The sequence below is a fragment of the Oxyura jamaicensis genome, chromosome 1 (assembly GCF_011077185.1).
Source record: "Oxyura jamaicensis isolate SHBP4307 breed ruddy duck chromosome 1, BPBGC_Ojam_1.0, whole genome shotgun sequence".
NCBI classification, from domain to species: Eukaryota; Metazoa; Chordata; class Aves; order Anseriformes; family Anatidae; genus Oxyura; species Oxyura jamaicensis.
In genome coordinates, this window is record NC_048893.1 from 93,696,281 (window position 1) to 93,720,597 (window position 24,317).

Genomic DNA, 24,317 nt, shown 5'->3' on the forward strand with positions numbered 1-24,317 from the left:
TTACTGCCATCAGGAAATTCACAGCTGAAGGAACAGATATTACTCTTTCCTTTTGCCATTATGAAAGTTTCTGAGGTACAACACCAACATCATTTCTTCATGATACAATTTACAGGCTAAAAGATTATCTGAATAGTTAAATGACTGCTGAGAGCTAAGTTTCCCAGAACAGGATAAGTTACTTTTGGCTGTATGCCAGCAGTTACTCATAATTACAAATTCAACCTGGAAAAAAAAAAAAAAATACAGTGACATGGTATTGGCATGTAAGAAGCCAGGTGGAGCCTTACCTGAATTTGGAAAGTGTAGCAGATTAGTTAGGTGGTTGCAGTTTCTGCCTGGCAGCAAAGTATAAATTTTAAGAAATATTTAAATTTTGTAATACTGAAAGAGCTATATAAAAATATATATATATAAAAAAAAGTGTTGTCCTGCTTAGCTTTACTGGATACTAAACTTAATGGCCAAAATTTATGGAGCTTAGATCATTGCAAGATGGCAAATGGAAAGTTAAAAGGCCCCAAATGTCTATATGTCTCAACTTTTACAAGTCTATCTTTGTCACAGACATCAAAGATAATTCCATGACAAGTCTGACAGGAGCCAACTCCAGTTACAAAATGAGAAATTCACTTGACAGATAAAGAAATATATTTAAATAAAAGACACTATATATACTGAAAACAAAGCTCTCAAAACTGATGCTCACTACATTCACATATAAATTTACTGCTCTGTACAAAGGTATAACAACTGGCCCAAAGGTTTACCTATCCTTAGTTCTCCACAAAGAACAGCTGTCATGTTTTATAATCATGGCGTGCACAATCTACATTAGACAGTCTTGCTTGATGTCCTTCTTTGATTCTTCAGGCACTTTACACCAGGCCACATAAATGTTTCTCCTTGTCAACTGAGAGAAAAAAAAAAAAAAAAAAAAAAAGACCTTCTGCAGCATCCATAATCATCTAATATGGCAGGGTATCAGATGCTTCATTTTGTGGGTTAAAAGGAAGATCACATCCACAAAAACACCCCATGACATTTTACATGCATTCACAGAAATGACTGACAGATCTTTTTCAGCTCTCTCAACGTTTAACAGCAGCAAAATTCATGCAGCCAATAGGCAACCGGATGCCTTGTTCTTTTCCACAGTGCATTTAAAACAGTATACAACTAAGACGGTAGCAAAAACATATCAGCTCTCAGTTCTCCTTGAGTTGTATCTCTATCCTGTACTTTTAGGGAGAAAGAGAAGCTAGAAGGAGGCAACTATTCTTTGGATACAATAAGGAATAGGGTGAGAAGGCTGGACAGGTAATTGGAAGCAACCTGGGCATAATTCATCACAAAGCTGTAAGAGGGTTTGGCACAGAACCCTGAAAGCCACTGTGGCAAGAACTAGTTAAACACAGTCTTTGCATCTCCACTGCTCAGGCATAGTGCCCAAGGCTAAAGTGTTCCTCACCCCAACCTTGGGGTCTTGTTCTCTTTTTCTTTTTCTGTTGTCCTCTGTGACCACAAGCAGACAACCTGGTAGACTAAACAACTCAGAACACAGGAATATTTTTCATGTGGACATAAGGCACTAGTCTCTACATGTAACTCAGAACTAGTGATTTGTATGAACTTTAGTCTCCTCAGCCCTCCAGAAATCATCAGTAATCCTTCATCACCTGTGTACATTTTCTTCTATAGCATAATATGGTATGCCAGCAGGAGTTCTCCCTCTGGGCCTGGTCTGATTCACCATAAGTCAGGATACACAGGCTATTGTAGCACAGACACTGAATTTAATTTCTAAGTGACTGAATTCCTTGGACCAAAAGAAAGTCTTTGTATGAACTTACATGTGCTCTACTGGGCACAGACGTCATACAAACCCCAATCCATTGCGCCAATCAACATAAACAGAAGCATATGATCAGCCTTATAAAACCACATTTTTAGTAACTCAGTTCTGCTGTTATCAGCACCAATTTATTAATTAACAGTATCCACACATTATATGTCATTGACATTTACTAGGACATCTACTGGCTTGCTTGAGGGGATATTTGCCATTCAGTTCTGCTGGTAAAATGCCTGCTGAGCAAAGACAATCCCAGTTTTGGCTGGGAGGGCGTACAGAATGTGCACCCAGCGGGAACTCAGCAGCAATGACTCAGCCAATTGATTAAATCTGAGCACTGACCAGCAGGTGTCTTTTTAGTGTGCTCTGAATGGTTTCTCCATAAAATCCTCTGCTTCAGAGTAGCTGGATACACATCAGTTTAGTCATATGTCAGTATGTCAGTATTTTTTTCTGAAAGATGAAAGCATCACTCATTTGTTGATCTCACAGAAGGAGTATCTTCTCATGTCTCAAAGTGCAGGTATCTCCTTGGGAGAGCTTTCAAAAATCAGCAAGTTATGAAATAGAAGACAACAGGAATTTTCTTGTTTGAGCCCATGTTGAGACAGTTGAAAACCAGTTTGATTTGGGTTTCTTTTCTATTTTTCCTCCCTTTTCCTTCCTGTTTCACAAGTAAAAACCAAGAGTGCTGGCATATCAACTCTTTGCAGAAAACTGTCACTGGGCTACTGAAAACTGACCATACGTTCCTCTCTTGTACCAACAGTTTTCAGAAAATCAAGACTACTGACCTGTACTTCTCTTCTGCTCTTCTGACATAGTTTATTAAGTTTGCTGAAAAGGTCAAGCCAAAACCTTACTGTTGAAAGGGCCCATGGCATTTCAGCACACCCCTGAAGTTTACTGAAGTCTTTCTAGATCCACATGATATTGAGGTCCTATTTAAGTCACTGAAAGACCTTTCAGTGGTATATAATGCAAAAACATAGAAAATTTAACTTCAGTGAAAGTTCAGAAAAGTCAACAATCTGGGCACTTGCATCTTTCTATGCAACATAATTTACAAAATATCAACAATATACCAATATATCTCCCACACAAACTGCAGTTTGGAGTATCTGACTGCAATTACTACAGATAGAGAGGCATTATTTGGGACTGACATAACAACAACAACAAGTCCTCCTGTAATCTCATTACTTTTATAATGGCAACACTTCCAACAGAAAGAACCACCGTATTCTTGGTCTCACAGCAATACCAAAATCCCAGAAACTAGCTGAACTCCTAATCTAACTCCTAATGATTTTACTTCCACAATTGTCTGTCCAGACCTTACTAAGACAAATGTGAAGAACATTAAAACAGCTGTTTTCTCCATACAAAAAAAAAAAAAAAAAAAAAAAAAAGAGCTGGCATGAGATATACTGACATTTTATAAATGATAAAAGGAAATGTGCTTTCACTCAACATATAGTTTGAACTCCCTTATATGAAGATAACTTACCACTATTTAAAACTGAACAACACACAAATGAAATAATTATTCTGAGTTAGAGCTGATGCTAAATATACTTTGAGGGTAGATCTGTAAAATCTTCCCATATCACATTACAAATCCATGCTTAATTATTAATGACCTGAGTGAGACAAGACCACAAGGGTAGTTTAGTCTTACATACCTGTGATTTTTTTTTAATGTTTCTTCATAACTGTAGTACTGACCACTACCAAGGACAGAGCACTGAACTTTAATTGTAGCCTTGTATGCTAATCATTATGATCTTAAGTTCCCTGCCACACTCAAAGTACTTGCAATATGCAAACCAGATCAGGAAGTAGCTCATATATAAACTGAAAAAGTTATCCAAGTGATTGACAGCTCAGTAGCACTGACCACCTTTGGTCAGGAATGTACCTTACCTTTTGATTAAGGCTGATAATGCTAGAAAACTGCCTTCATGAGGGGAACATGGCACTAGGTTAATATTCAAAAGAAGGTAGCTGCAGTGAGGTTAAAAGTTTTGCTGATCACCCTAAGTCCTCTGAAGTGTTAGAATAAAAATATAATAAGGCAAGTACATCAGTATGTTATGAGTAAGGTAGTTTGCACTACTGAAGTTGCAACACTAATTACGCTACAGTTTCTTTACCATAAACACAGCCTTCACCTGTGCGTTAAATAAACAAGCCACTACTCTGGATCACCTCTAGACTTCTCAATCCTGAGGAAACAATGGAGTCTTCCCTAGGAAACCACTCTCATGCTTGATGGGAGTAAGATTCAACGTGGCAAGGGCAGCGGAAATGGAAGGAGTCAGAGAGGCTGGCAACATTCGCTGACTACTAAGGAAATGAAAGTAGCTGGGGCCAGGGTAGAAAAGGTGTAGACAATGAACAAAAAGTAAGGCAAAAGCTGCAAAATACAAGACTGCTGCTGAAGGTATGAAAAAACAAGTGGGAGTAGTGACTGCTGCTCCACACACATAGCTCCCCAGCAGCAGCAGAGGGATTGCAAGTATGACAGATTGGCACTCTGGGCTGTGATGCTGGTAAAGGCTACCTTGACAGACCAGTACCAGAGGAAGCTACAAGATTTACAGGCAACTCTAGCCCTTCTCTCACTCTCCATCTTTCTAAAACAGTAATGGACAGAGTAGCCGCTTCCCTCCCCTCTCTTCTCAAAAGGGAAGATGCAGTTCTTCAATAGTACTGGGGGGGAGAGTATCAAGCCAAAACTTTCACTTTGACAAGCATACCAAGGGCTTGTAATCTTCCAAGTAATCACTACTGTTTGTCTCTCAGACAGCATGCACAAGCAGCACTGATCCACAAAGTCTGAAATGAACAGGCCTAAGGAAATGGACCACTTAGACCCACCATTTCCTCATGTAATTGTCAACTTTGTGCCTAGCTCCGTAACTTCAACTTCCAGTGCAGGATGTGGCCAGTCTTGCTGCTCATTCAGAACATGTCTTTGGCTTGACATGGACTGTCCGAAAACACTGGAAAGTCATATCATTACAATACAGCCAGTAGTATTTCCACCGATGCAAAAAGCTGACAGGATCCTTGAGGTTACAGTTTCCGTAACCAACTGAATCACATCAGCAGTCTTATTTATAAGCTGAGAAAGGGTTTAGAAATGCTTGACCTTCAGGAGTCAATGAAAGATGCAGCTGTCCTCGTTACCATCTGAAACTTCACTGCCACTTGCTGAGGCAGATTTAATGCATCCTTCTAGCTTATCAGCAGAAATGGTAAACAGTCCACATTAATCAGAACATACCCATCTCATCTCAGTCTTTTGGGGGATGAAGGTCCATTAGGGAATCAAAACCAGATAAAGCAGAACTCCAATTACTTGAAGCTTATTTCTGATTCTGCCTGAAGTATCCTTGTATTCCTCAAACAAAAAGGATGCAGGAAGTGATTTATTTTCAGAGATATATCCATTAGAAAACAAGAGCAGCATAATAGATTCCCATTTCTTTATCCACTTTTTAAAGCATATAAGGACTGGTAGTAATCCAACTTTTCTCAATTTCTTTCTGAATGAATTTGACATGGATTGTAATTCCCAATTTTCAAAATTTGCTGAAGTTTGGTATGTAAAACAGCCTATACACAGCATGCACACAAGCTATTATCAAAGATGTAGCAAGTTCCTAATGCAGCCACTAGTTTCAATCTCTGTGACCTTGCACTAAAGATCGGGGCAAATGCTTATAATGCACATGCATTAAGGTTCCTTTTTTTGATTATAAGACTTCAGTCATGAGTAAGATTTCCACAGTGAACATTTCCCAAGACACTGTAATTATGCTATTTCAGACAACTCAGTGCAGGTATGTAATACTGTTTTAGAAAGCCAGAAAGTGTCTGGAATAGTGTGTACTTAAGTTTCTTGCATCTCATACATTTTTACTTGCAAGACTGCAGTGCAATAAGAACTACAGAACAATCCTTTTTACATTAAAAAAAAAAAAAAATCCTTTAATAAAAATGCAAAAGTCCTGATGAGCTCAGCTGAAATCCTGCAGTCTAAGATACTTTTATAACCCATGATGCAGCAGCAAAATCTGGAAGCAAGCACAAAGAAGTTATAAGACTGGCTGTGTGGGGGGCTGTCTGTAGAATCATACTTTTACTTGAACCACCACACTCTGCTTCCCAGGTATTAAGCAAACAGCAAAGAGCCAAATTCCAAAGATAACCATACCAAGTGACTCCATTCTGCAGCTCAACACTCAAGAGTAGTGACACATTCATTTCTTAGTTGTCATGAGATGCTGTGAATGCTTGCAATTATTATCAGGATTTGCCTTTATTAAATCCAAAATAGTAAAGTTAATTTCCACAGAACTTGATACACCTCATATCAAAACTGTTGCAACTTTTCTTGATAGGAACAAAACAAAATTGGGTCACCCCACTACAGTCCAGAAATGAGGAACAACTCCTTAGAAAGATCATGATGTAAAAAAAATAAAAATAATTTAAAAAATCCTCAAAAAGCCTAATAGCAACTCATACTGCTTACCCTGCAATAGTTCATTCACATGCTTTCTCAAAAGCATAACTTCTTCAAAAGGATGAAATTTGCAACGTTCAAAATGTTTTTCAGACATTCAAAAGAAAACAGAGAGACCAGAGGCCCACCTCTGTATAAAAAAGAAAGAAAAAAAAAAAAAAAAAGACAATCAGCAGTTCTTTCAGATTCAATCTAGTTTAAAGAGGCTGACATCATGTAAATCCATCCAGAAGGAGACATAAAGCCACATCAAGTAACAGCATGATCTTGTGATGTTATACATGAGTATACATATTAAAGCTTAAGAAAAAGTCTTTCTTTTCAAACACCATTTTGCTTACAGAAGCAAACAATCATGCTTACATCTTCAAGTGTTCTGCTTGAAGAAAGCACTTATGGAAAAGACAAATGCTCTTATTGCATTGTGAATTCTGCCATTCAAGAATCAGCTATTCCCAAAAAAATAAAAATTAAAAAATACTATCAATCTCTGGCTTTTAATGTGCAATTTAGATTTCCAGAGCTAGGCTATTTGTGAAATCCAAAACCCCAAGACCACAACTGAGGAAGGACATGCACTATACCAACAGAGTTTCCCTCTCCCACTGCAGATCCAGGCATTAACAGGAAGAACTCAAGACCATAAGCCTTGGGGCACATAGCATTTATGCTGCTGCATGAAAAAGTAGTTTGCATGCTGAAGGACAGCAGCTGGGAGTATGACAAATTTATCCATTTTCATCCAGAAAATAAATCTGTCATTCTTGGAAGAAGGCTAAGCTGTTTTCAGAGCTTGCTTTGTGTATTTGCAGGGATATTCTTCAGGTTTTTTTTGCTTATATTTTGATGCTCTTTTTTAGGCTGTGACAGTTTTACTTGATCATGTATCCCCAGCCCACACCAAAACAATTATGCCCAATGTCTCTATTTATAGATGTTTCTGTTTATCACTTATCTGACCAGGTTGTAATCCTCTGTATTTAACACAGCCACAGCCAGAAGAGTCTCTGGACACTCAATTGGACTGGGATGGAGCAATTATAATGTTCCCTACTTCATTAGACTGGGGCTGTATGGCGGAATGTGCCCACAAGACGGAGCAGAAGTTACACTGTGAGGAATTCTGCCCATCTACGGACACCCTTCTCTGGAAGCACCCCTGCATATGGTGCTTTTGTACTCCTTATGTGTCTTTGCTTTAGAGACATCATTGAGTCTCCTAGCGAATGATTAGAGCCTGGAAAAAATATTTATTGAAAGCAATTTATCTGACAAATATTGACATTTGCTTCAAATTGCTTTCAATGGTTCATTATTTGGCCAACTCCACAGACTGCCCAAATTCAGCAAATAACTTTTTTAACACTCTGTTCACAACTCCTGAACTCCTGTTTAAGAATATTTTTTATTATTTGATGAGCAGCCCTGTCAGGCAAGGCAAGGCAATTTTGTCCCCACCTTTGGTGTACTAGGACGACAAAATCAGTGCTGGGCTCTTCGGGTTTATGGGTACATCTGTGCTTTACAAGCACCTAGCACAGCAGAATCTCAACACTGATAATGCTTTAGTGCATAAACAACCTACAATTTTTTACCCTCCACTTCACATGGATTTTTTTTTTTCTGAAATACAGGAAATCTCCTTACAGTCACATCAGCACAAGAAAGAAAATGCTGACAGTTGGCAACTACCCCAGCTAAGCCGTTCATTATGCTTTATTAAACAATTTGCTTTCAAAACCCAAATCAGTACCAACAATCCCTCGCCACAGGCTGCCATACTATGTACCAACTCTACTCTTGTCCAGGGACAAGCTCCTAGAGCTGTAATGGCTCCAGAAGTATCAAGGCCCAGAATACAAGATCAAAGCAAAGTCCCCTCTGTAAAACAGAGCATTACAGAAGCTGGGAAGAGGACACATCACTGCAACTCTGCATGACATCTCTCTTAACTGTGTACTCAGGAAGGGCTATAAACCTTGTAAGGCTGTAAGTGAGCACCAGAAATGCTGATGCAGAAGTGCTCTAGTTAAAATGAAGACCACAGAACAAGCTTGATGTAGGATCCAGTTGCCAAAAACAATCTCTGTCATCACTCACAAAGAACATAAGGGAATACAGCCACTATGCTCCACTCAAAAATGATGTTTGTGTTGCAAAGCCATGGCCTGCTTCCAACCTGGAAATGGACTCCATCCTGCGTATCAACCTACAGCACCGTTCAGGTTGTTCACACCATGTCCTAGGACTTGAAAATAAGGGGAACTCAGTCCTTACCTGTACGGGGAGGCATCTAATGAAGTCTTACCTCTCATGTTATCACTTACCATGGTACCAAGCATAAGCAACAGGCAAGTAAGAAAATAGGACAACTTTTTATAACAGTGGTCACGTAAGATCAAACAATCATAAAAGCAGCAGGTGAAGAGAGCATTTGGGGCAGGGAGTTCTTTCTGATGTCACAGGGAGATATTATCAAGGTAAAAACAGATGTAAGCACTCCTTTCATTACAGATATTCAAAATTATCTTGTACACTTTAGGGAAAAAAAATAAAAGGCTAAATATAGAAATGAAAAGCAAAGCTACTGTCTTGTATTGTTCTGCTCTTTTGCCACTCTACTGGTACAACTCTAATGCAAAGAATAACTGAAAAGGCAGAGACACATTTTTCTGGGTTGTTACTTCCCCCACCCCTCCGTGTAACAAGTCAGCAGAAACAGACTGGTGTACCAGCGTACAAACTAAAGCACTCTTTCCTTGTTCTTTCAAGTTCAACCCTTTTTGCCTCAGGAATTCTCCTGGCTCACGGGTTTGATGTCAGCCCTTGATTGTGTTTTGATGTTTCTGCAGATCTACGATTGAGTTCAATTCTCAGCAGCCAAAACAGACATTTGTCATCCTGTATGCATCAAATTTCCTGTGGCACACTGCCCACTTAATCATGCAGGCAAGGGGAGCTTTGACAAAGCGAGGGGCTGTCCGCAAGCCACTCTGACCTAGCATGTGTGGAGTCACATGTAATTACCATTACTTATAAGGATCACTCAAGGCTTCCTGGTGTTGCTGCACACCAGTTCAACCACACCAGAGTGTCTGAGTAAATATTTGCACGCAATGAGAGCTACTGAGAGGATTTTGTCTACAGCTACAGCACACAGTACATGAAATATTCAGCACGTGAAATGTCTCCAGTGATGCAGAGTAGTGCATTTTCGTTCTGATTTGATTAGTAGTGATGATTCTTTCATGAGGTGTGACTGTCCTTCCAGATTAGTGTCAGCCCAGATTCCATGCAGCAGTCACGGAAAAGAGATGGCAGAAGAACAGTCTGATATGTTACAAGGGTTACTTTGCAGAATCTCTACCAATCCCAAGATTTCTTCTTCTTCAAAAAAATCCAGAGCCTAAATCTTAATTTAAGAAATCATCCATACGTAGAACTGTAAATTTAAATGTAAATGCTGAACTCACATCTCAACACTAGTATGCCTTAACTAGTGAAAAACATAGGTTTAACTCAGGGAATTTCTTTATGAGCCACAAAAGAGACATCAATTCTTTACATACATACACAAAATAAAGCTAGAAATGTTACACTGGAAAATGTGCTAAGATGTGCTTCCATATTAAGCATACTAATCATCTCCTAATGTAGACCTTAAAACTCTGTATTTATACTGAATCAACAACGATTATGTGAATTATGTGTTTTCCTTTTAATACAAGCAATTTAGACTTTTCCACTCTGGTAACATTCCCATATTATTTCTGCACCATAGCAGTGAAGTTTTGAATATGAATATACTGGAAGAAAGCAATTCTTTTAGGAAAAGGCAATTAATTGGACCAAGTGATGTGACTGGAACAGACAAAAAAGGGCTGGTATCCTGAAAGCTATTGCTTTTGTTGTTGTTGTTTGTTTGTTTGTTTGTTTGTTTTTTCAGTTGCCTACATTTTCCTTCCTCCCCTACAACTTCACACCCCAGCTTATTACCCAAGCAGTTTCTCTCCTTCCTCCTTTTGCCCAATTTTCCTTTTCTCACACTCACTCTGAACTTTACTTTCAGGTCCAGGTGTAATCTCTGGCTGCCTCCCCCAGTCCCTCCCAGAATATATATATATATATATATATATATATATATATAATATATAAAATAAATCAGACACAATAAAGCATGCTGAGCATAATACGTCTCTTCTGAACTATGAGGGGCACAGGCACGTAACACGGAATGCAAGAACAGAGCTCCAGAAGAACATAACCACCAAATGAAAATCACTACAATGAAGTCCAGGCAACAATGCACTAATGTACTTCTCAGTCTTCAATTACTTTTCTAGGGAAGATTTTTGTTTACCTTTGTTTAAAACTCTGCAGGCATGTTCTCTTAGAACACGTCTATCAAAGTATACTGATGAGCATATTTTGGCTACTTTCTGCAAAATATGAAATGTTTAAGTAATTTTTTAACAGTTCAAAGAAAAAAAAAAAAGAAAAAAAATGAAAAAAAAAGATTCTCCTTTGCAATCTGTGTAAAATAAATCTTTGGTATGTATTGCCATCACTGTCTGTACTGGAGCCAAAGGTAAAATCTCTACACTACTTCACAAAAAGAGAAATTTAGAAGGGTTACTGAATACTGAATTACCCCAGTGGATCAAAAAGCAGTTATTTAGCAGGAGAGGCTTCTGTAATTGTCATAGAATGGGAAAATCTCAGTATTCAATATGTCTCTGTTCTCTGCTTCCTCTGTGTGGGCTTGTATTAAAAAAAAAAATGAAACACGAAAGAATATCAGTTTCTGAAGATCAACTGCCTTCCACTTGAAAGGTTTAGAAATTGGATGTCTTAGAAAATACTCTAAACCACTAAAAAAAAAAGGTTTAAAATAAATAAAAGGATGCATTTGAATTCCATGGGCAAGTTCATCAACATGGTGCCACAAAAACCAGGAGAGCAAGGGGTGAGGCAGAGAGTCCCCCTTTCTCCAGCTAAATGGACTTCAGGCTGTATGGCACACCTTGGACATGTTTCTAGTTTCAGCAGCAGCCCCTGTTTAAACCAAGGCAGCAGAGTGCTGGAGGATATGCCAGAGAGATACAGCACACCTGCCTACTACTCCAACTAGGAATGTCATTTTCCGAATCAGACCAGCAACAGAAACATGGAAAATGGACTGACAAAAGGGCTAAAACTGAGAGATCAGTGATGGCTAATACATCAGGTGGTACGTTTAAAAGTGGGTTAAAACAAGATTATTACTGCTGCATAGTAAACATTAAGATAAATGTAGTATTTCTTGTACTTTCCTAACTTCCAGTATTACCTATCGTAATATCTCATATATACAGTATAACTAAACTACAACACAGGTTTACATTTTATACATTCTGAACAGGTTAAGCATTTGGATTACCAAAAGATGAGGCCCAAACAACCAACAAGTTAATTCTAGCATTTTTTCTCTTTAACATATGCATAGGTACACATGAACTTCAACAGCATTAAAGGCCACAACAGATAAAAACAGTATTTTCTGGAAAGCAATGATCAGGTTCTAAAGTATAAAATAAAATAAAATAAAATAAAATAAAATAAAATAAAATAAAATAAAATAAAATAAAATAAAATAAGTAAATAATACAATATAATAAAATAAATATAAAAATGAAATAAAACAAAACAATAAAAATCTGGGAAAGACAGAATGCTGTCCTGATTTTGAATGCTTCTGTTGTTTTTGTCAAATCAAAAATCCAAACCAAAGCATTTTATCCGTGCTTTTGTTTTTGTCGAATGAAAAATTCAAACCAAATCAAACAAACTGGTTTACAATCAAATTAACAGGTACACTGAATACTTCCCTTGTCCCTGAAACACAAGGCAATCACGACATAATATCCCAGACATAAAATGTGCTTGAATTTAAATATATATATATATATAAAGGAAAAAAAATATAAAAAATAACGAAGGCAAAACCTAGATGTAAACAACTTTAATGCTCTGTTCATTTTGATCTAACGTTTGAGGCTTGGTCTATTATAAATAGGAGTCACTCAGAAAACAAAAAATATGAACTGGAAAATTTGTTTTGAAGGACAAAGACAATCAAGTTCATCTCTACTTCAGCATCACTGCAAAGTTTAAAAACTGGATAACCTTTTTGCCTCTTTTGTGAGATTTCTAATGTAAATTTTTAAATGAAATTTCATTTGTTATGTTGATACCTTGTTAAAAAATAGACTTTTGCCATTAAAATTAAATTTTAAAATTTAGCTTAAAACTATTTTAAAATATTTTAAACTAAGTCTTTTAAAATATTATCCTTAGATCTGTAATATAAATGCCTTAACAAGTATTTCCACTACCATATAATCAAAAATCTGAGACAGGGGATGTGATTTTGCTTGTACTCTATTAAAGTTTTTTTTATTGTTTTATTTGTCCTGTAATGTTGTTGCAAATACTCTGTGTAGTCCCTCTAATAACAAGCAGTTTCATTTGCTCTCAGTCATGAGATTACTCTGCAGATGATGCACACAAAAATAACTTCAAGCATAAACTGTAGATAGTGCGATAAAACAATTACTAAAAATAAGGGGAAAATATATTTACAATGACCATATGAGCCTCTGAAAGCTTCCCCAAGATTCTTTCTGTGTATTGTCCAAGCTGTATCTTGACTTGGGCACGAGCGTATAAATTCATTTTTTAACAAGCAAAGCAACTGATGAGTCAGAAATAGTGCATAGGCACTTTTGAAAAAGGACAAAGGGTGCACCAAACAATTGCATGTAACAGCATGCAGACTCCGTCAGTCACTTAATCTGGCCTCTCGGGCTTCAAGATTTAGCCTGATATCCTGAATAATGCAGCTTTTTTTGAGAGCGGAGGTGAACCGCTTCCTTTTTTATGTTGAAACACCTCAGAAGTTCATCTTTCAAATTCATTCAATTTCAATTAAGATTAAAAAAAAAAAAAAAAGAAAAAAAAAAGTGAAAGGTGAGTAGAAAAGCCTCCATGAGGACTCAATGGCTTAAAAAATCAAAAAATGAAGACCAAGAAACATAGAGAAACAAAGCAATAACAACAACAACTGTACTATTACCATACAGCAGGAACTTCGCTGTTGGACCAGACTAACTTCTGGGGGTTTCTAATCCTTAACATTAATACAGGCCTTATGAGAACTGATATAATTTTGTTTTATTTTGTATTGAGTCTTCACTGGGAAATTTGCACCTGGATTTAAACTGTGTGCAAAATAAAGATTGATAATATAGGTAATTCTTGGAACCTTCTGAACACAGAAAGTTTGATGTTTGCAAGACCGGACAACACAAGGCTAGCCTGTTTCTCTGGTAATTTACACCAAGATTAACTTTATCAGTATTCAGGACCACTCTCATATAGTGAAGAAAAACAGTGCAGTAGAAACATAAGAAGGGGAGATAAAAGGAGAGCAGTGAGGATTAAATGCATATTGTCTTAATTGAACTGAGCGCAAGACAGGGAATGATGATATTGCCTGAAGCTACAGGAAAACATTTCTGATGATCTAGCCTGCATGAGGAGTAAGGATGGAGACTCCTTAGTACATGTCACTTTTTAAAGAGTAACTGAAGAACTAGTGTAGCAGCATGCAAAATACAGCATCTGTTGCATGCTTGTTAAATTTGAATGAATGATTTGCCATGAATAATATGTTTGACAAACTAAGCCTCTTTTTCATCATTTTCCTAGATCACTCTGAATGGAATTGCATTATTTAAATGCATCCAAATCTCTTCTCAGCATTTTCCAACGTAGGACTCAGCAGCAACTATTCAGACTTTTGCTGAGCTTTGTTCAAAAAAAAGATAATGTGGCATTTTTCCATTTCCTGACTGGATGAACAAACATAACCTACTTCTGAGAATAGACATGCACAGTTATTTAAAAATTGATTTCCACGAGTAACTGGCTTTGTGACATACAAATACATACTCCATGAGGGGAAAAAAAAAAAAAATGTGAAAAACATGAGCAGGGTTGCCTTACACAGTGATAGTTTGCCTGACAAAAAAAAATACTAGAGAAACTTAACTACACAGAACACACATTACCACATTCCAAAGGTAGAGCTTTCCAGTAAAGTTCCCAATTATCTGATTGTTCATGAAAACCAAGTGAATAAAAGTTTAAGCAAGCAAATTTAAAGATCTGAGCAAGCAGTTAAGATTATCTACATTTCCTCCATTTTTTTTCTTTGTTTGATATTAATCCAGATCCCACCAGCATTCCTGGAATGAAGTATTAAAGTGTATTGTGTTTCTTTCTACAACACTTAGTCATTTATACCTACGTACACATACACACACACACACCAAAAAAAAAGAACTTGCTTCCCTCTCACTGTCCCCAGGATCTGTTTCTTGTATAGTATAAGAATCACTGAGAGCATGCAATTATTGAAATGAAGATGTTGGCAGCCATCCAGATGTCAGTAAGCATACAACGGGTTTTACTCACAAGTTTCTAGTGTGCCATTCTGGGCTATAATCTGTGAGTTCTAAAAACAGTGAGTTCCCAGCAGTGCTTGTTCCCTCCTTTGATGCCAGATTCTTTTGTAAAACACTGTCATCTTAGATTAACAAGAACATTATTTATTTTCTAATTCCCTGGTTGGTATTTGTTTTTCCTAGTCTATAACACGTATCTTGGAGAGAGCTCTCCTACCACAAGAGCCGAGAGTACGGCATAAGCACAAAATGAGTAACTAGAATCCCTGCCACCCTGAATTTAGCTCAGTGGAAAAAAGGCAAAAAACCTTATTTATTGGCATTTCTTGACCTGTCTATAACATGACAGCCTTTTAAATCCAAGTCTGAACAAATCCAGAATTTCAGAAAATATTCTTGGCATTAGAGAAGTGATTATCTACCACTTCTGATTATAATTTGGTTATAGACATCAGTTTCGCGCTTCCCAAGTGAAGAACGGTGAGGCAGAATGCAGAGGGTTTTTTGAGAAACTGCCACAGTCAACAGCCAAAGGTAAATCAGTCACAGAAATGAAAATTGAAAAAGCATTCTGATTTTATTTTTTATGTGACTGCTTATAGAAAGGAAACTGAGTTCAGCTCCAGAACACTTGAAAAATACTAAGGCCATTCCTAGCAGAAGTAATTCTATTCCCTTGAAGACTCTCTTATATGGATGTTACAATTGGACATGCCTGGTCACCTACATCCATTCAGACTCCCAAAGTCCATTTCTAAATGGAAGCTTCCAATACAAGCATGACAATAACTGGTCTATAGTGAGGAAAAAACAAACAAACAAACAAACAAACAAGCAAAAAAACTCATTCAACAAATACTATGTATCTAAAGAATGTCTGTATGAGCATGGGCCTTATTGCTAACACTCTTAGTCACCTGCATTTCTGTTTCCTCACCCTATGACGATGAGAATATGATAAAGTCACATAACCAAATGCAGAATTTATCCATTTTAATATCATCTCAGGAAAAGCTGTAATGAGAAAACTAGGCCATTTTTAATGTCTTGAACGTTCTCTTTCCTAGGGCACTGAATTTGGCTACTATTTGAAATGGCAAATTTGGAAAAGGAGGGTCATAAGAGGAACAGTTCTTTCTGCATATACGGTTTTATCTGCTAGGTCTCTGCAAGATCAGACTGGTTTATTAAATTATCGAGTCCACAAGGCTGGCAATACTACAGCTTTGAAGGCTGCAGGAACACACCTCTCTACTTCAAGTGAAAATATTTTTCCATTTATCTGTACAATACAGATATGTTCAGAAGCTGACTCTGAAAAAGCTGCATTTAACAATAATATGCTAGATATTTTAAATATCAAATGTTCTACCTTTCCCTTAAATATCTATTGAATACAGTACGAAAGTGACCGAACAGTTTATGTTTGGCAATTGTAAGGAGTGTTTACGGGAAGACAGAAATGTGACACTTGCTTCTGCCGTCACATGGCTGAATACCTCAGCTTACAGGCCTTAGTTCAGATGGTCACACTTAATAATGCTTGAGATGTGGGCGAAACCCAGCCTTCACCCCCTCATGCCTTCATCAGGTGCAGGAAGCAATTTCAGCTGCTAACAACTTGTTATGCAGCAAGGGTCATTCTACTGTGACACTAGTGGCTGCTGCGATCTTTGCTTCCCACTTGAACTTTATGTAGAATCAAGTCAGAGGCACCAGATCCATATATATTACTCTTCAACTGTGCAGATGCATAAAATGGAACATGACCACTAAAATTCATTTCCGAGTTCTGCAGCAGAAACACAGGTCAATTCTTAACTTACCAGATGATACGGTGACTTTGAAGGCATCACACGCTGAAGGAAAATTGTTATCATAATACAATACCTAAAAAACACTGCACTAGATAATACAATTCTTGCAATACGTCATTTTTAATAAACTATCAGTGAAGCACCTTAAGTTATCATGTCTCCCTTTCATCTGGTATTTTTAAATTCATTTACTCTAGATGTTTGCACATTTTCACTAAATGTGTCAGAGATAAATAAAATACAAACGAGGTTTTGCTATGACATTTTACAAGAGCCTCTTGTTAAAGATGGCTCAATATGAACACCAAGAGGCTGGATGTGCTCTGCAACTAATGTCACTTCATCTTCTTTGGACTAGAAACGTATTTCCTCATCCTTCTTAGTTTTGTCAATTACACTTACCAAAGCTGTCCAACCATTGATCAGAAAAGTGGAAAAAAGTCAGATCAAACACTTGGGCAACATTTTAGTTAACATCTGTTAGTGCCGCTTCAGCCTTTCAATCCATCCAAGGGCCTAGCCCACCTCTGCGCTGCACTCATTTCTGAGTTAGAAATTAGATCACTGTCAATTAACTTCAACGTGTTAAGTGTAAGCTATCATCCATTAAAGGAAAACTAACTAACTAACTAACTAAATAAACAAGATTACAGCTACGCATTGTAAAGCATTAAGGAGAGATCAGCAGCTGAGCCCCCCTTAGCAGACATGGCCACCCTGGGCCAGGGCCTCACAATAATTCTCCCCCCCCCCCCCCCTCCATTTTCCAGAAGCTTCTCCAACACCTGCCCAGCTCACCCTGCCACCAGCAGTTTGGGCTGCCTTCTCCCTCAGCATGGAGGCTGCACAAAGGTAGTGGGTGAATAAAATGTACACTGACTGCTGTAAAAAATTACTGAGCAGCACGTTGGTGGAGACCCAGCCTGCTTGTCCTGGGGGCCATGAGGAGGAGCAGGCTGAATGGACCCTTTTCATCCTTAAGTTTCTAATTATTCTGTAGAAGGATACTAAATTTTGTGCTCAACTGCTGTAGTATGCAGATTTCAATACATAAATAAATACATCAATAAGATAAATAAATAGATAAATAAATCTGCTACCATACCCAGAAATCTGGAAAGTCCTTGAGGACCTTGTGCAAATCTCTATATTTTCTGACATTTGTATTGTCTTTTAAAGAACATACTGACTCAGTAAACTAGGAGTCTTCAAATGTCTAATGGTACCCAGCTCCACAATCTGTTGTCATTATTTTGAAATATGGCAAGAAAAAAGAATTGAATGAAGACTGTATCACTTTAGACTGCAAGTTATGACAGCAAGTTCAAAACCCATCAAAAGCACCACCAAGCTTGCTCTTTTTTACCTTTGTATTCATAAAATAAATCAGAAGTAACCCATGGAATATGAACTGTTAAATTGTTTTTCATGTGACAAATTTCAAGAAAACAAGGTACTTTTCTACAGAGGGAACTGTAAACCATAGACTCTGTTGCAAAATTCGGTGAGGAACCAAAAATGACTGTGTTTTGATTTAGAAATGCAGCTGCGATGTTTACTGGGAGCAGGGCTTCAGATGACACTAATCCCCATACATGTGCCAGACACCTCCCCAGAGAAAGAAGCAACAGTGCACAGGAAGAAGTGAGCTTCAGGAAAACTTAGACTGGAGAAGAACAGAAGTGTCCAAATTACAACTCCACAACCTTCCTGAATTGAATGTCTTCTGTTAACTTCTGGGTTTTCTGTTTTTCAGAGCCGAATAAGGAAATAGAAGTACTTTTTGTGAAAAATTAGTTTGTCAGTAGAATAGAGAAGATTTCAATCAAAGCAGTTTTGAGTGAAAAAAAAATTGGCTAGTGGTACTTCAATATCCTTTTATCCACACATGCCTGAAGTTCTTGTTTTATTTTAAAAGAGAAGATCATAAAGACTTGCTAAAAGTGGAAGATCTAGGCTAAGACTCTAACTATCAAAGATACAAAAGCAGAAGCTTTGACTCCTGAGATCCAAACAAAAACTAATAACTATTCACTGCAAAAAAAAATATTCATTTGAGGTGCTGCATGCCTTGTCATCCTTCAGTCGAGATCAAATTATATTCCATGATCACATATACAATGAACTTGTTGCAGTTGTAAATTGGTGATTGATCACCAGTTATAACCAAAATCATCCTTTCTACATTAGAATCATGAATGAAAACAAAACTTTAGCTACATATCAAGACATTGTAATTGTATAATACACCCTAAATCTGAGGCGGATGGCACTGTAGCAGACAGTTGGAGAACAGAAGTTTGTGCATGAGATTGGGGGTAGTTACTACTATTTGCTATTACTATTTATTAGAAGAACTACATCTAGAAGGCATGTGGCTGTTTGTGATCAACCTTCAACATGCAAATGCCTTCAGCATGTGGACTGATCTAGTTGTGGCCTTTTGGACAACAGTTTTGAATTTTTTATCTAGTAGTCATGAACCTCTGCTCCTTGGTCTTCATTATACATGCAGATCACTTCCAAGATAACTTATTTTTTAGCCCACAGGCCCCAGTGTTGATAAATGAAACTGTTGCCTCCCTTCCTTTTTTTTTCCCCTTGGCTTTATCTTTTAAGACTTAGTCAATGTTCCTGGTATTCCAGAGATGCATTTAAATTATGGAATGAAAGTAACATGTAACTAAAAGCCATATTGTCTTCTAGAGATTAGATTAGCATGCAAAATAGATTTTGCAAGATGAAGACACAGTTTGAAATTGCATTCTTTCCCTATCAGTTCACTGTGGAAAGACTGATCCATTTTTCTGGATTACTTGCTGCGATAGCTTCTTTTTTTTGACCTCAGTAGCCTCCCAGAAGACCAGAACAGAGAAAAACTTTGGCATTTCACAACAATGTAGATTTAGATATAAGTTTTCTCAAATGATCAGTTGTCTTTTTGAAGGAGGGAGTGGCAGTGTTACTAAAGATAAGATGTGAGACAAATGATTAAATTACAATTCTTTTAGAAGACAATCTTTGGAAGACCATAAAAAAAAAGATCAGTCTAAACAGAATTTAGTGTAGTCCAGGGAAAAATTCAGTATCTTAAACAGTAGCCATAATTTTCACAGGCATTTTTCATTTTTCCCAGTTCATCCTGGAAGCCATCAATAGGTTTGGAGATCTCAATAGTGTAACACTTGACCAAACTGAAGTCATTTTCCAGATGCAAAATTTTTAACTTACTTGTATATAGCTTATAAAAATTATGCACCCCTCTGCTACCACTCTATCATTACTTGCTTATTATGGTTTGCTGCCACTGCCAAGTAAAAATTACTTTTTTTTTTTTTTTTTTTTTTAATTTTTATTTCACTCAATGGACACTTAAATAGGTTAGCCTTCAAACAGTTTTTGTGACCGTACCTTCTGGCTTAATTGGAAATGCTTCAGTATGAGCAGTATGAGAAATAAAATGCATGTCTAAATTCAATATCCTGTTAAATGTAGATTAAGAAAGAAATCTAAGAAAAGAAGTTTGAAGAACACTGGACAAATAAATTTTCATAAATGTAGGGGATAAACTTACATATATTATGTAACAAATGTGGAATAATAAAAAAATGCAGAAAATTATATAGTTTTGTTCTTTAAAGAAAGCCATGAGAGGGAGAGTTAAGAAATCATTCAAATTTGTATTCTGACAAGATTGGTCTTTTTTGGGAAGACATCTAACTGACTTTGTGCGTATGGTCAAAAAGAAGTGTGATAAAGTATTAGTAGTTCTATAGGATATTCATCCTCCGGATCTCCCAATGTTTTGGAAACTTTGATAAATTTTTGCATTTCTTCTGCAAGATAGAAAATCAAATATGATCTCCAGATTAATTCCTCATCCGTAATTACAATATGTCCTCCAAGGCTGCATATCAAAACTGTTCCAGAATCAGGAGCTGAACCTGGACTTTCTAACTGAGACACTAACTAACTTTTCTAACTCTAACAGCTGATTTCTCACAACAATAGAAAAATGAAGACAAAAGTTCTGCAGATGTCTAGTTGCACTTTATTGAAAAAGAGCATGGAGTCTACAAAATGTGGCAGGACATGAATAAACTGCTGTCAACACTACTGCCTCCTGCATTTGTAAATTCTGCTTGAGATTTCCTTTATCTTACATTTTAAAGTGATAAAAAACTCTGAACTTCAGTTTTGAATTCCTTTGCATAATACATAAACTTATCTGTTTTGTAAGATGGCAATAAAGAAGATTGCATTGTTTTCATTGTCAGCTACGAAGAACTTTCTTACCTGGGAGATTAGGCTATAAACTTGTAGTTGCTCTATTTTTTAAAAATGTTATCAGAGCTCAAATAAATAAAAGAGAGAGAGAGAGAGAGAACAAAACTCTATACGTGTTACATTTATTGTTTCAGTTTCTTTCACTTATTACTCCCATTCTAATCATCACAGACTCAGGCTTGAATAGAATTTTCTTTTAGATTTATTTTGCTCATTAACATTTTGACATGATATTCATTATATTTGGACACTGAATTCTGACAGTAGATGTACTTGCTAAAATTATGGGTTTGTTCTAATGAAGAATTGACTCCAGCTGCGATGTATATGAAATACTCAATTCCTTACTCAACTAATCATAAGATGCTCTGACAGAGCTGTGTTTCACAGGACTGAGATGTAGTCTTAGTACACCAGGACCTATAAAGCAAAAAGAGTCTTGGAGGGGGAACTATATTCCATCATATCTGAGGAGTTTTGTCAGTCTTGTGAAGTTCCAATGGACTAGAAAAGGGAAAATATAATCCCCATTTTTAAAGAGGAAAAAATGGAAGAAGGGGGGAGCTACAGGCCAGTCTGTCTTGCCTCTGTGCCCAGCAAGACCATGGAGCAGATTCCGCTGGAAACTATGCTAAGGCACATGGAAAGTAAGGCAGTGATTTGTGATAGCTAACATGACAACACTTAGAGCAAATCAAAGTGAAACCGGCAATTTGGCATTTTTATGAAGTTGAATGATTTCAAAACTTTTTTCTTGCTGTTATTTCCCCTAAAGGTTTTATAAAAGACATCATTTTAACCTCTTACTGACACAGTATTTATAACTGATAAATTCTGTTAAACAACCTTCTGAATTTGATCTAGATTTGATGGCAATTTGCAAGTAGCTTTCTGGGTAAGAAGTAACAAAATTTTCTCACGTAAATCCCAGTCAAATTCTGGCCTATGGCATCACAGAAGTCTATCATTTCACATGATGTCTCTTCCCATGTGGACTACAGTTGGAAGACAAGCATCATTCTGACTGCATATTGAGCCATGATGAACTAATTTTCTCACCAGAAATTATGAGGTTTTATTACTTCGTGAGATAGTCACCTCCCCTTCCCCTGCCTTTTCAACTGAAGCCATTGTCAGGATCTTTTTCATGAGAGAGTATTCCATTCATGTCATTGCTGAGCAGCATTAAAAACATTTCAAAATGAATACACGAACCTGCTGCTTTCTGCTGTGCGTAGAAATCTTACACTCTGGAACTAGTCCCTCTCCATTCCATTCACTGTACACTTATTTTCTAGAGCAACACCTACAAAATATAACCAATTAATAACGATTAAATTCAATTTATTTGCTTTTCACCTTACGTAAGTGTAGAAGATTACGCCAGAATGAAGAGAAAATAGGCATGCTTCTAGTAGAGCAAGAAAAAGGATAGGTAGCCTTTCGGTGTAGATTTTGAATATCTTCTTTATGAGTTAAAATATTTTGTATTGTCTGAAAGAGCATGAAAAAGTGTTTAATTTATTTTTCTATCGTTCTCTGCTAGCATACCAGAGAGAAGTTGCATGTCCTTTCGCACAACTCATAATCTTCATCAAGACTGTCACTTTGTAATTTGGTAAAATTCATACAGTCACTCCTCTATTACCCATTTAAAAGAAAACTGGTTGTAAGAGGAACCACTGCAGCCTAGGTGTGAAATAATAATAATAATAATAATTTCTCTTTTCTATGCCAGGAAAGAGAACCTGGCAACTCCCCTTATTTTTTGCATATTCCATGTCTACTTTCTCTTCAGGGTGACACTGCTGGCAGAGGTTTGAGAAAGTATTTGGAACATTATTCCTATGTGTAGGCAACCGATATAGATTGCTTGTACAACATACATTAACCAGGGATGTACATTTTAACATATGCTATATGATTGTTGCTCAAACCTCTACCTTTAACCATGAATTCCTGCATGAAAGTTATAGTAATCATCCTGATTCTACCGGAGTTTATGATGTAGCTGAGACATTGTCTCCCATCTGAGAAGGCAATTCCAACCTTACTGTGTCAGTTCATAATTAATTTTTAAATATAATTTTTGCAGAAGGTTCCCTGCAGTGTCAGAGAGGTTTTCTCATCATAGTAGCATCTGTTGTCTCTTGTATTTCTACTTGTGTAATCTACACTGTATTTTCACCCATTTCTTCCCACTAATGTGGTCTTCAGTTATGCTACTTTAGGCAGAACTTATGAATGTGGAAAATATGCCACTGGGTTGGCAGAATCAGCTTTTTGCACAATGTTCTTCTTACATTAATCTGAAGTATGACAAATACTCTATTTATATTCAGTAGTGCCTTTGTGTAATAAAATATGTCTGTACACATGTGCATATTTTTGGTTAAATGGAGTACAGAATAAAGGAATGATTTCTAAATGGTGCAGGATTTTTTTTAATGTGATGTGCAACACTGTATAGCTGATAAATATAAACTGTTCCATTGTAGTGTATTAACCACATCATAATCTAACAGGTGTGTGTATGTGTATTACATTATATATAAGACCCCTTATCTCTTCTATTTCAAGCTTAAAATAAAAATCAATCCCCGAATTGCTAACATGCAGGCACACAACAATTGCTGTACCAAGTCAGAGAGATCAAATGACTTATTCAGCGTAGTGGGTTCAGATGCTAGAGAGGTAGGTATTAACTTTTCATAAAGGACAAATAGCCCAGTAACGTAATGTTGAAGACAGGGGGAGAGCAGACTTTAATCAGTTTGTAGTCCAACATATCTTTCCTGTAAACTAAATGGCCAAAGTTCTTCTGTGCCTGGGATAAGTTTCATTGCTCGTCCTTGGACCTATATCATCTTCTTTAAGAAATACGATTTATTTAAGAAGGAGAAATGAAATGAAATGAAATGAAATGAAATGAAATGAGATGAAATGAAATGAAATGAAAACTTGTGGTGAGGCTACCATTAGCATGATACAACATTTCAGTAGTTTTATCATTACCAAATAATCTCTTTAGTGGTTACTAGGCAGATAAAAATGCCTTAGGATGTTGTTTTTCCAAATGGTTCTCTTGTAATGTGCTAAAAAAGTCTGCTGGGACCAATATTTAAGAACATAGTACCACAAAAAGTTTCTTCACAATCGGCTTATAAAATTCCCCTTCTTTTCTTTACTCCTGTTCCCTTTGGCTGTTTTGTGTCACTGAACCTCTCTGTCAAGCTGGAACTATTCATGGGTCCATGCTGCAATCTGAGCCCATATAAGAATCCAGGTGTTAATGTAAAAATTTTAAAAAGCTG

At 36.9% G+C, this 24,317-nt stretch overlaps 1 long non-coding RNA gene across 1 annotated transcript in view; it reads right to left on the reverse strand.

The window, feature by feature from the left end:
• LOC118160755 overlaps positions 1-17,300 on the reverse strand; it is a 28,772-nt gene extending 11,472 nt beyond the window's left edge. Inside the window, exon 1 of the long non-coding RNA XR_004747659.1 lies at positions 17,119-17,300. This is a non-coding gene — a long non-coding RNA (uncharacterized LOC118160755). The remainder of the gene's footprint in view (positions 1-17,118) is intronic.
• Between the last annotated feature and the right edge of the window lie 7,017 nt (positions 17,301-24,317).